Raw genomic sequence first — 11,751 nt, forward strand, 5'->3', positions numbered from 1 at the left:
ACTCAGCTTCATCTATATGCCTTTCTCCTATAATCCTTCATTCCCCTGGTAGTGAATAACCTTTCTTTCTAATGCTGTTAGTGGCAGGGTGGTGTAGCAGTTAGCGCAGTCGCTTTACAGTGCCAGCTGTAAGATCGGGGTTCAATTCCTGCCGCCGTCTGTAAGGAGATTGAACGTTCTCCCCGTGACCGCGTGGGTTTCCTCCGGATGCTCCGGTTTCCCCCAGATTCCAAGGACGTACGGCTAAGGCTATTAGGTTGTGTGCGTGCTGCGTTGAGCAGCACCATAGCATAGCGGTTCGCATAATGTTATTTCAGTGCCAGAGACCTGCATTCAATAACGAGCACGGTCTGTACATTCACCCTGTGACTGTGTGGGTTTCTTTTGGGTGCTCTGGTTTCTTCCCATGTTCTAAAGACATAGGGGTTAGTAGATTAACTGGTCAAGTAGGCGTAATTGGGCAGTGCTGGCTCATTAGGCTGGAAGGGCCTGTTACTGAGCTGTATCTCGAATAAAAATAAATATATTTAATAAGGTCTAATTTCCTGCTTCCCTGGGCAGTGAATTCCACCCCTTGGAATTTTTTTCCCATTGGAATATATCAGTTCTGTGTACTCTGTTCGATCCTCATCAACATCTGCCACTGACTGATCCCACCTCTGCTTGTGTCGTTCTTATTTAAGTTTAAAATATTTTTCTCGGACCCACTCCTCTCTCTCCCCGACTGAATGTAAGATTCAATCACATTCTGATCACTGCTACTGAGAGGTGCCTTCATTGTGAGGTCATTGATACTGTCTCATTGTACAATACCTGGTCTAGTGTAGACTGCTCTCTGCTTGGTTCTAGAGTGTGCTGTTCTGAAAATACTCTATGAGTTCCTCATCTGGGCCACACTTTTCCAACTGTTTTTTTCCAGTCTGCATTGAAATTGAAATTCCCTAAGTCCCATCAGTTTTACATTCAGTGAAATATTATTTGGATGAAGACTGCGTGCAAGAGTCACTTGGAGAGAGGCCAAAAAATAATTTGCTTGGCTGTTGGATATGAAGTACAGTAATTATATTTCTCAGCGCATAAGCGAATCTTATGCCTATGCATGATTCCTGCTCACCTCACTCCCGGTCATCATATTTTTCTCCAACTTTTGTGCCAACTTGTCCCGTTATCAATTGCTAGGATCATATTCATAATGAGGTGCCCCCCTCCAAGTCTGTTCAATGATCCTCTCCAATCAGTGGTGGCACTACCATGCATCTGTCTGGCTTTCCCAACCGTCGAGTGGCACAGCAGTGTGGGTTCAAGCTAGTCCCTTAATACGCTCAGCGGCCACTTTATGTGGTGCACCTGTACACCCGCTCGTTAGTGCAAAAATCCAATCAGCCAATCACGGGGCAGCAACTCAATGCATAAAAGCATGCAGACATGGTCAAGAGGTTCAGTTGTTGTGCACACCAAAAATCAGAATGGGGAAAAAATGTGATCTGACTGACTCTGACCATGTAATGATAGTTGGTGCCAGACGGGGTGGTTTGAGTATCTCAGAAACTGCTGATCTCCTGGGATTTTCACGCACAACAGTCTCTAGAGTTTCTTGAGAATAGTGCAAAAAGCAAAAAAAAAGTACAGTGAGTGGCAGTTCCGTGGAGGAGAGGTCAGAGGAGAATGGCCAGACTGGTTTGAGCTGCCAGAAAGGTGACAGTCACTCAAGTTGCAACGGTACTGTGCAGAAGAGCATTTCTGAATGCACAGTACACTGAACCTTGAAGTGGATGGGCTACACCAGCAGAAGACCACATTGGATTCCACTCCTCTACTTAATGAAGTGACCAGTGCCTGTGTAAAAATAATAATAATAATAATAAATCAAGCTACTGGGCCAGATTTTAAGGCATTTCACAACAACTGCAACAACTTGGAGTTCATTCCCTGTCTCAGATGTTTTACTTGCAGTGAGGGTGACGGGACTCTCTGCAATCTCAGTGAAGGACAGGATTAACATCTTTCACCTTAACTTCTGAGATTTAAGGATTATTAAAGTAAGAGAGGAAAGAAATAAATGAAAATTAAATTCAAATCAGATGCAAAAAAGAAGAAACAAAGAAAGAGAAAATGGGTTTAATTGAGAGCAGGACAAAAGACAAGATGGAAAACAAAACAAAGTAAAATCTAAAAATTAACAAGTACAATCTTCTCAAGAATGGGATTCCTTTTTGTATCAAAGAAAGTGCTTGCCTGGAAATTCATTCACATTACATTACTTTATCGCAATGCAGGAGTGTCCATTTCTGTGTCCTTCCACATTAAACCAGCATTTCCAGGCATTAGTCACCCTTACCAGTGATTACCTTGTGCATGATATCTGCATCAGTCACTCGTATGATGACCTCATTCCCTGCATGGTGCTGCTTTTAGAAGTATTGTTGGGAACATAGTCTCAGATGTCTTGAGGCTGCCATTGTTGGACACTCCCAAGACCACGAACCCAGTTAGATAGACACATAGCTAGATAGATACTTTATTGATCCCAAAGGAAATTACAGTGTCACCTTGTATAGTTCTCTTTGGCGCAGCACAGCTGTCTTAGTCTGTTACTTAAAGTGCTTCTCTGTTCAGCCAAGGTGGCATGCAGAGGGTGAGAAACATTGTCCAGAGTTGCTTGGGTTTTCTGTAGGGTCCTTTGTTCTATCACATCCTCCAGTGTGTCCGGTTTGACTCCTATAACAGAACCAGCCTTTCTAATCAGTTTATTGAGCCTGTTGGCATCAGCTGTTTTGATGCCATTGCCTTAGCACACCACCACATAGAAGATATGCGACAACAGACTGGTAATAGGACATGTGAAATTGAGGTCTGCATACTCCAAAGGACCTCAGCCTCCTCAGGAAGTAGATACAACTCTGACCCTTCTTGTACACAGCCTCTGTGTTGGTTCTCCACTCAAATCTGTCCCCCAGATTCTAGCCCCAGAGTGATGGGCACTGAAAAGTTCAATCACAAAACATTGTTTATTTCAGTGCAATGTGATTGCAAATGTCCTGGCCATGGTGTGAAGTACAATATTGAGCATTTCTTCATTATTTTTTCTGCAATACTAAACATTCAACCAGGCCTTAATGTACTTGACATTGGTTTCCACTCATGGCCAATGTAATTCAAAAACATTAGGATAGTTAAGTTCCCAGAGCTGGACAGAATACAGTGACTATAAAAAGTATTCAACCCCCCCTTGGAACTTTTCATGTTTTATTGTTTTACAACATTGAATCACAGTGGATTTAATTTGGCTCTTCTTGACACTGAACAACAGAAAATGACCCTTCCGTATCAAAGTGAAAACAAATCTCTACAAAGTGATCTAAATTAATTACAAATATAAAACACAAAATAATTGATTGCATAAGTATTCACTTCCTTTAATATGACACACCAAATCATCACTGGTGCAGCCAATTGGTTTTAGAAGTCTTAAATGAAGTTTTAAATGAAGATCTATTTTTGGAGGCCTGTGTGCAGTCGAGGTGTTTCAATTGATTGTAGTAAAAATACACCTGTATCTGGAAGGTCCAACTCCTGGTGAGTCAGTATGCTGGTAAAAACTACACCATGAAGACAAAAGAACACTCCAAGCAACTCTGTAAAAAGGTTACTGAAAAGCACAAATCAGGAGATGGATACAAGAAAATTTCCAAGTCCCTGAATACCCCTTGGGGTACAGTTAAATCAATCATCAAGAAATGGAAAGAATATGACACAGCTATAAATCTGTCCAGGGCAGGACATCCCCAAAAACTGAGTGACAGTGCAAGAAGGGGACTAGTGAGGGAGGCCACCAAGAGACCTATCACAATTCTGGAGGAGTTACAAGCTTCAATGGCTGAGATGGGGGAGACTGCGCATATAGCAACTGTTGCCCGGGTGCTTCACCGGTCACAGCTTTATGGGAGAGTGGCAAAGAGAAAGCCACTGTTTAAAAAAACTCACATGAAATCTTGGCTAGAGTTTGTCAGAAAGCATGTGGGAGACTTGGAAGTCTTCTGGAAGAAGATTTATGGTCTGATGACACAAAAATTGAGCTTTTTGGCCATCAGACGAAACACTAAGTTTGGCATAAGCCAAACACTGTACATCATCAAAAACACACCATCCTACCATGAAGCATGGTGGCTACATCATGCTGTGGCGATGCTTCACTGCAGCAGGCCATGGAAGGCTTGTGAAGGTAGAGGGTAAAGTGAATGTAGCAAAAATACAGGGAAATCCTGGAGGAAAACCTTATCCCGTCTACAAGAGAACTGTGACTTTGGGGAAGATTTATTTTCCAGCAAGACAATGACACCAACCATAAAGCCAAAGCTACACAGGAATGACTTAAAAACAGCAAAGTTAATGTCCGGAAGTGGCCAAGTCAGAGTCCGGTCCTGAATCCGGTTGAGAATTTGTTGCTGAACTTGAAAAGGGCTGTTCAGTCACGATCTCCATGCAATCTGACAGAGCTTGAGCAGTTTTGTAAAGAAGAATGGGGAAAAATTGCAGTGTCCAGATTTGCAAAGCTGATAGAGACCTACCCACACAGACTCAAGGATGTAATTGCTGTCAAAGGTGCGTCTTCTAAATACTGACTTGAGGGGGCTGAATACTTATGTAATCAATTATTTTGTGCTTTTCTTTATAATTAATTTATATCACTTTGTAGACATCTGTTTTCACTTTGACACGAAAGAGTCTTTTTCTGTGGTTCAGTGTCAAAACAAGCCAAATTAAATCCATGGTGATTCAATGTTGTAAAACAGTAAAACATGAAAACTTTCAGCGGAGGGTGGGGGGCGGGGGGAGTGAATAGTGTTATAGAGACACCCAAGTTACTATGGGAAGCGAGGGTAGAGATTGTTGTGTCTTTGACGATGATCTTTGCATCCTCACTGGCCGCAGGTTTAGTACCAGGTGATTGGAGGGTTACAGATGTTATTCCTTTCTTCAAGAAAGGGAGTAGGGATAATCCTGGGAGTTATAGACCAGTGAGTCTTTCTTCAGAGGTGGGCAAATTATTGGAGGCAGGTCTTACCAGCATTTTGCGAAGCATTTTCTGAGCAGGGATAGTCAGCATGGCTTTGTGAGGGGTAGGTCATGCCTCACAAAGTTGATTGAATTCTCTGAGGATATGACAAAGCACATTGATGAAGTTAGAGCATTGGATGTGTACAGTATATGGATTTTAGTAAGGTGTTTGATAAAATTCCCTGTGGTAAGCTCACTCAGAAAGTCAGGAGACATGGGATCCAGGGAAACTTGGCTGTGTGGAATCAGAATTGGCGTGTCCACAGAAGGCAGAGAGAGGGTGGTTGTAGATGAAGTGTATTCTGCCTGGAGATGGGTGACCAGTGATGTTCCACAGTGATCCCTTCAGGTGCTCCACACCTTATGTCAGTTATAGGGTCTTCATAGGTTCAAAGATTCATTTATTATCAAAGTACACAACTCTGAAATTCTTCTTCTCCAGGTAGCCATGAAACTAAGAAAGAAAAGGAAAGAAAGACAGCACGACCATCAACATCCCCCCAAATTCCCCCTCCCACACAAAAAAACAAGAAAGATTGGGCAAAAAACACAGAATACAAAAAAACTATAAGACTGGGAAAAAAAAGTCTATAGTCCAAGTCCACATCCAAAACGCGGAAAACCTGGTTGACATTCTCCAGGCACAGCAACAGGCTCTCCCCTCTCTGGTAGCATAGCAGAGTGATCCTCGGTGATCAAAAGGTAGGCAGCTGGTGCTCACCCGCTGCACTTGACTCGATGCTTCAATCTCCCTCGTCGCTTTAATCGGCGAACAATGGAAGCTTTAATCGGCGAAATGGGGTTAAACATAGGCTCGCACCCTGCAGGTATCCTGCGGTCTACCTGCTCGCGCATGCAGCAACTGCCTCCCAGAATCCTCTCGGAGACTACAGAGCACTGGAACACCCAAACGACCTCCAAATAGCAAATCACTGACTCCAGAATCTCCAGAAACACATTCGAGACGAAAAACAAATGTACAAGATAGAAGAGAAGTAAAATATATAGTTTCATGATCTATCTGTAGGGACATTGATTGCAGGTGCCAGCTTGACCGAGTCTTGGGCATTACAAAAGTCTGTCACAGCAGGCTTCTGACAAAATAACTGTGAACGGTGAACCACACTAAAATTTCTAGGCAGGTGTATGTAACAAAATGAGAACTGTGTGCTTCTGTCTAGTTGTAATTCATCCCATAGTTCCGCTTGACCTGTTACCCCTTGCGGAATCTTTTCCCACCCTCTCCCCTTTGCCTGTCTCATTGAGGCCACAAGAGATCATTCGATAAGCATGACAGCTGCGCAAGTCAGCACGCCCCCAAAGTTGACCACAGCTGGCGCACATCTGGTATTGTCTGATCTTTGGCCATTCTCTGAATTTGATGTGTATTTAGCTGTCAGGATCAACCTGAGAGAGGCATTGGAGGAGGGCATCTGAAACAAATCAACAGTTACCACCCTCCAGAATGATTAGAACGAGTGACGCGGTGGCACAGCAGAAGGAGCCACTGCCTCACCGTTTCATAGGCCTGGGTTTGATCCCGACCTCCGGTGCTGTCTGTGTGGAGTTTGCTCGTTCTCCCTGTGACCATGTCGGCTTCTTCTAAGTCCTCCAGTTTATTCCCACATCCCAAAAACGTGCGAGTTGGTTGATAAGTTGGTCACTGTAAATTCCCCTTAGTATGTTGGTGAGGGGCAGAATCTGCTGGGAGATGATGAGAATGTAGGGGGAATAAAGTCGGATTGGTGTGAGTGGGCAGTTGATTTTCACCACAGACTCAAAGGGCTGCATGTCCTATTTCCATGATGTATGACTTCACAAAACTAGCATGACATGGTGTGACAGTTCGACACAGCTCTAGATCTTAATCATATTATCACAGGCCACAGTGATCAAACACACTTCTCTACTTTATTGAAGGGGTTTGTTATAGAGGGGATAAGGAGGAGAGAGAAGAGGATGTGGTTTAGAACTTGGGTTACTGCTCAGCATAAAAAGAAATAGTCAACTATCTTTTGCATTGAGAAAGGAAATGGGAAGACACCAAGATGACCACAGGCATTATCGCTGCAGTCATAACAGATAACGGTTGGATGCAATTCACGTCACTGCAGCTGGCTGGTCTTCAAACCTTGACGGGAAATTGGACCAGGGAGGTCACGCATTATGTCAGCAACACATAAAGTCAAGATGATTACAATGGTAGGCTATAAAAAGCTTTGGTGTTGGATTTGTTACCTTTATTGTGGATGATTCACTATTGTTGAGAATTACATGATTTTTAAAAATATGACTAGATTCTCAGATGCCACTTACAAGAAGCAGCAGAGGGGAATCCTTGTGAGGTTAAAGCTAAAGTTACAAAGTAGTCATGAAAGATTCAGAGTTAATTATCACTTCCACATTGCTCAGGTTGGGGAAGGTAGCAGTCATTCCCCATTACTATGTGCCTTAAGAAATTGCCAGCAAGCACTCAAGTCTTCCCCTTTGGACTAATACATCTCTGCTCTCCCTCAAAACTGCACCAGGAGGGTCATTAAACATTACATACATATTATAATAGGAAACACAAGATGCTGCAGATGCTGGAAATCTGGAGCAACACACAAAAAGCTGGAGGAAGACAGTAGGTTGGGCAGCATCAATGGAAGGAAATGAACAGTCCATGTTTTGGGTTGAGACCCTTCATCAGAACAGGAAAGAAAGACAGGAGATAGCCAGTATAAAGAGGTAGGGGCAAGTGGTGCGGTAAAAGCTGGTGGATGATAGGTGGATCCAGGTGAGCGGAGAGATAGACAGGTGAGAAAGGGGGCAAATTGGGAATGGTGTCAGAACCTGGGAGGTGATAGTGATAGCTACAAAGGGCTGAAGAAGATTGAATTTGATAGGAGAAGAGGTGGGGAAGGGAACCAGTGGGAGGAATGTGTGGGTGATGGCCAGCTCGAGGGGGTGGGTAGGGGAAAGAAATGCAGTGATGGAGGCCAGTGGGATAAGAAGGGAAAAAGGAAGGAACAGAATGGAATTGTTACTGGAAATGAGAGAAAGCAATATTATAATAGGGTTCTTCATTGGATCTGAATATTGACCACTGCTGTCACAATTTATACTCTGAAATCAAGAACACATTTCCTAAACTTGCAGATACGGGGGATTGTCAATACTGAAGAAGTTTGCAAAAAAAAAATTACAGAAGAACATTAATTAACTTGTAAAACGAGAAAATAATTGACAGATGATGTTCAACACTGATAAATATGAGGTGGGCCATCGCGACTGAAAGAACAGGAAGGTCACTTTGTACATTTGAACGTGTGGGAGTTGCAGTGAGGTACAAAACACAGGGATCTCAGTAAGCATAAACATCAGTTGCCATAGGGATGTGACACAGGCTACTATAGCTACAAAATGTAACCCAGTAGTAGGGTTTATTCATGATTCTAGTTTATTTTTCACATGTACAGTGAAATGTGTTGCTTGCATTCATACCAACGCACCCGAGAGTGTGCTAGGGGCAGCCTGTGAGTGTCACCACGCATTCTGACGCCAACATTGCTTGCCCATAATGCTCAGCTGAACAACACAGAACACAGTCCTCTAACCACAAGACAAACTGTCCTCTTCATCCTCCAACACTTATTTCTCGAGGGACTGAACTGACAAGTGGGGAAAGTTATGCTGACAAAAACAACTGTGCTAGAAGAACAATGAATTAAGTAGCATCTGCGGAAAGAGAAATGAGTCAATGTTTCAGGTCAGTGACCCTCAGGACCGAGGGAGAATGGAGAAGTTACAGTTTTCAAGACAGAGCTGCAGAGAGGAGTGAAGTGTAAGACAAAAGACTATAAGGAGATAGGATAAGACACGTCAGATGATTAGAAGCAGGAGTACTGACATCTTATTGTAATGATGTGAGAAAGGGACAAAAGCAGGGTAGTGGGAATAATAGGCGAGCACTTCACGTGAAGTTAGAGATTTCAGTGTTCATTGTAGAGGGTTGCAAAGTGCCCAGATGGAAGATAAATGATGTTCACAACAGGAATTCTGCAGATGCTGGAAATTCAAGCAACACACATAAAAGTTGCTGGTGAACGCAGCAGGCCAGGCAGCATCTGTAGGAAGAGGTGCAGTCGACGTTTCAGGCCGAGACCCTTCGTCAGGACTAACTGAAGGAAGAGTGAGTAAGGGATTTGAAAGTTGGAGGGGGAGGGGGTGATCCAAAATGATAGGAAATGATTGGATAAATGATGTTCCTCTGCTTTATGTTGGTTCTCACTGTGGCAGTGGACGAGGCCGCAGATGAGCGGGCCAGAATGAGAATGGGATTAAAGTGGCCGTTACAGGAAGCTCAGGATCACCTTGAGGACTGAACACAGGGGCTTCACAAAGGAATTGCCCTTTCAGCGTTTGGTTTCTCTAGCGTAGAGGAAACTATATTGTAAACACTGAGTGCAGTACACTAACCTGGAAGAGGTGCAAGTCAATCGCTGCTTCGCCTGAGAAGATTGTTTGTACCCCTGGGTGGGTGGGAAGAGGTGAAAGTCAAAATTATAAAATCAGCAACCATGTGCGAGCCAGAGGAGTCGCAATCTTTATTTCCCACTCATCCAGCTGAAGGTGTTGATAATTGGATTTCAACATGAATAAAACACGGGGTCCTTATGCCCTATTGTTATTTTAGATCAGATCTTGAACCCACAACACTCTGACTCAGAGGTGAGAGCACTGCCCACTGAGCTCAGCCTTCTATAAATAGTCAAGAGGAAACAAGCATCACTTTCCCAAGAGGTTAAGAAATCTTCGAAACACAAATCAGCCAAAAAAAGCTTGCTCTATCATAACAAGCCAAGACAGGAGCCATTGCAGATTTCCGCTTGGCTCAGTCACAGCTCTTGCGCTTCAGAGGGAGAGTGGGGTGTGGCTGTGACCTATTCCATGATGAGGCTACTCTCAGTTTGGAGGAGAAACACCTCAGAATCCATCTGGGTAGCCTCCAACCTGATGGCATGAACATCGATTTCTCTAACTTCCAGCAATTTCTTCCCCCTCCTCCTTCTCTATTACTCCATTCCACATTGTGGCTCCCCTCTTACCCCTTCTCTTTTCCTCACCTGCCTATCACCTCCCTCTGGTTCCCCTTCTCCTTCCCTTTCTTCCATGCTCCACTGTCCTCTCCTGTCAGATTCCTTCTTCAACCCTTTACCTTTCCCACCTATCACCTCCCATCTGCTCACTTCACCTTCCCTCCCCCACCCACTCACCTGATCTCACCGATCACTTGCTAGCTTGTCCTCCTTCACCGCCCCCCACCCCCCAACACCTTCTTATTTTGGCATCTTCCCCCTTCCTTTCAAGTTCTGATGAAGGGTCTTGGCCCAAAATGTTGACTGTTCATTCCTCTTCATTGATGTTGCCTGACATATTGAGTTCTTCCAACATTTTGTGGACTTCCAGCATCTGAAGAATCTCTTGTGTTATGAAAAACATAGTGAGTTTCCATAGCAATTTTTTTTTAAAGTTAACAAATTGAGCGTGGGTCCTATAGAAAGTGAATCTGGGGATTTACTGATGGGAAACAAGGAAATATCAGATGAATTACGTACTTTGTATCAGTCTTCACTGTAAAGAACACAAGTAACATCCCAGAATTGGAAGGGAAGGCGGCAGGGAAGTTACAGTCACCAGGGAAATAGTGTTGAACAAGTTGTTGGAGCCTTGGGCTGGAATCCCTGGCTCCAATGGACTTCATCCTGGGGACATAAAATAATGTTTTCTTTTATATTCATTTTAGGGACCTGCCATCATTGAGCAGGCCAGCATTTGTTGTCCATCACCAGCTGTACATAAGACCATAAGATATAGTAACAGAATTAGGCCATTTGGCCCATCGAGTATGTTCTGCCATTTCATCATGGTGATCCAATTTTCCTGTCAGCCCCAATCCCCTGCTTTCTCCCCATATCCCTTCATGCCCTGACCAAACAAGAATCTATCAACCTCAGCTTTAAATATACATAAAGACTTTGGCTCTATAGCTACCCGTGGCAAGGAATTCTACAGATTCACCACTCTCTGGCTAAAGAAATTCCTCCTCATCTCAATTCTAAAAGGACACCCCTCTATTCTGAGGGTGTGTCCTCTGGTTTTAGACTTTCTCACCATAGGAAACATTCTTTCCACATCCACTCTATCAAGGCCTTCCACCATTCGATAGGTTTCATTGAGGTCGCCCCTCATTCTTCTGAATTCGAGTGAATACAGGCCCAGAGCCATCAAACACTCTTCATATGACAAGCAATTCAATCCTGGAATCATTTTTGTGAAACTCCTTTGAACCCGCTCCAGTGTTAGCACACCTATATTAAGATAAGGGGTCGAAAAGTGCTCACAATACTCCAAGTGAGGCCTACCCAGTATTTTATAAAGTGTCAGCATTACATCCTTGTTTTTATATTCTAGTCCTCTTGAAATGAATGCTGACATTGTATTTGCCTTCCTCACCACAGACTCAACCTGCAAGTTAACCTTTAAGGAATCCTGCACAAGGGCTCCCAAGTTCCTTTGCACCTCGGGTTTTGCTATTTTCTCCCCACTTCGAAAATAGTCAACCCTTTCATTTCTTCTACCAAAGTGAATGACTATACACTTCTTGACACTGTATTCCATCTGCCATTTCCTTGTCCATTCTCCTAATCT

The sequence above is a fragment of the Mobula birostris genome, chromosome X (assembly GCF_030028105.1).
Source record: "Mobula birostris isolate sMobBir1 chromosome X, sMobBir1.hap1, whole genome shotgun sequence".
Lineage (NCBI taxonomy): Eukaryota > Metazoa > Chordata > Chondrichthyes > Myliobatiformes > Myliobatidae > Mobula > Mobula birostris.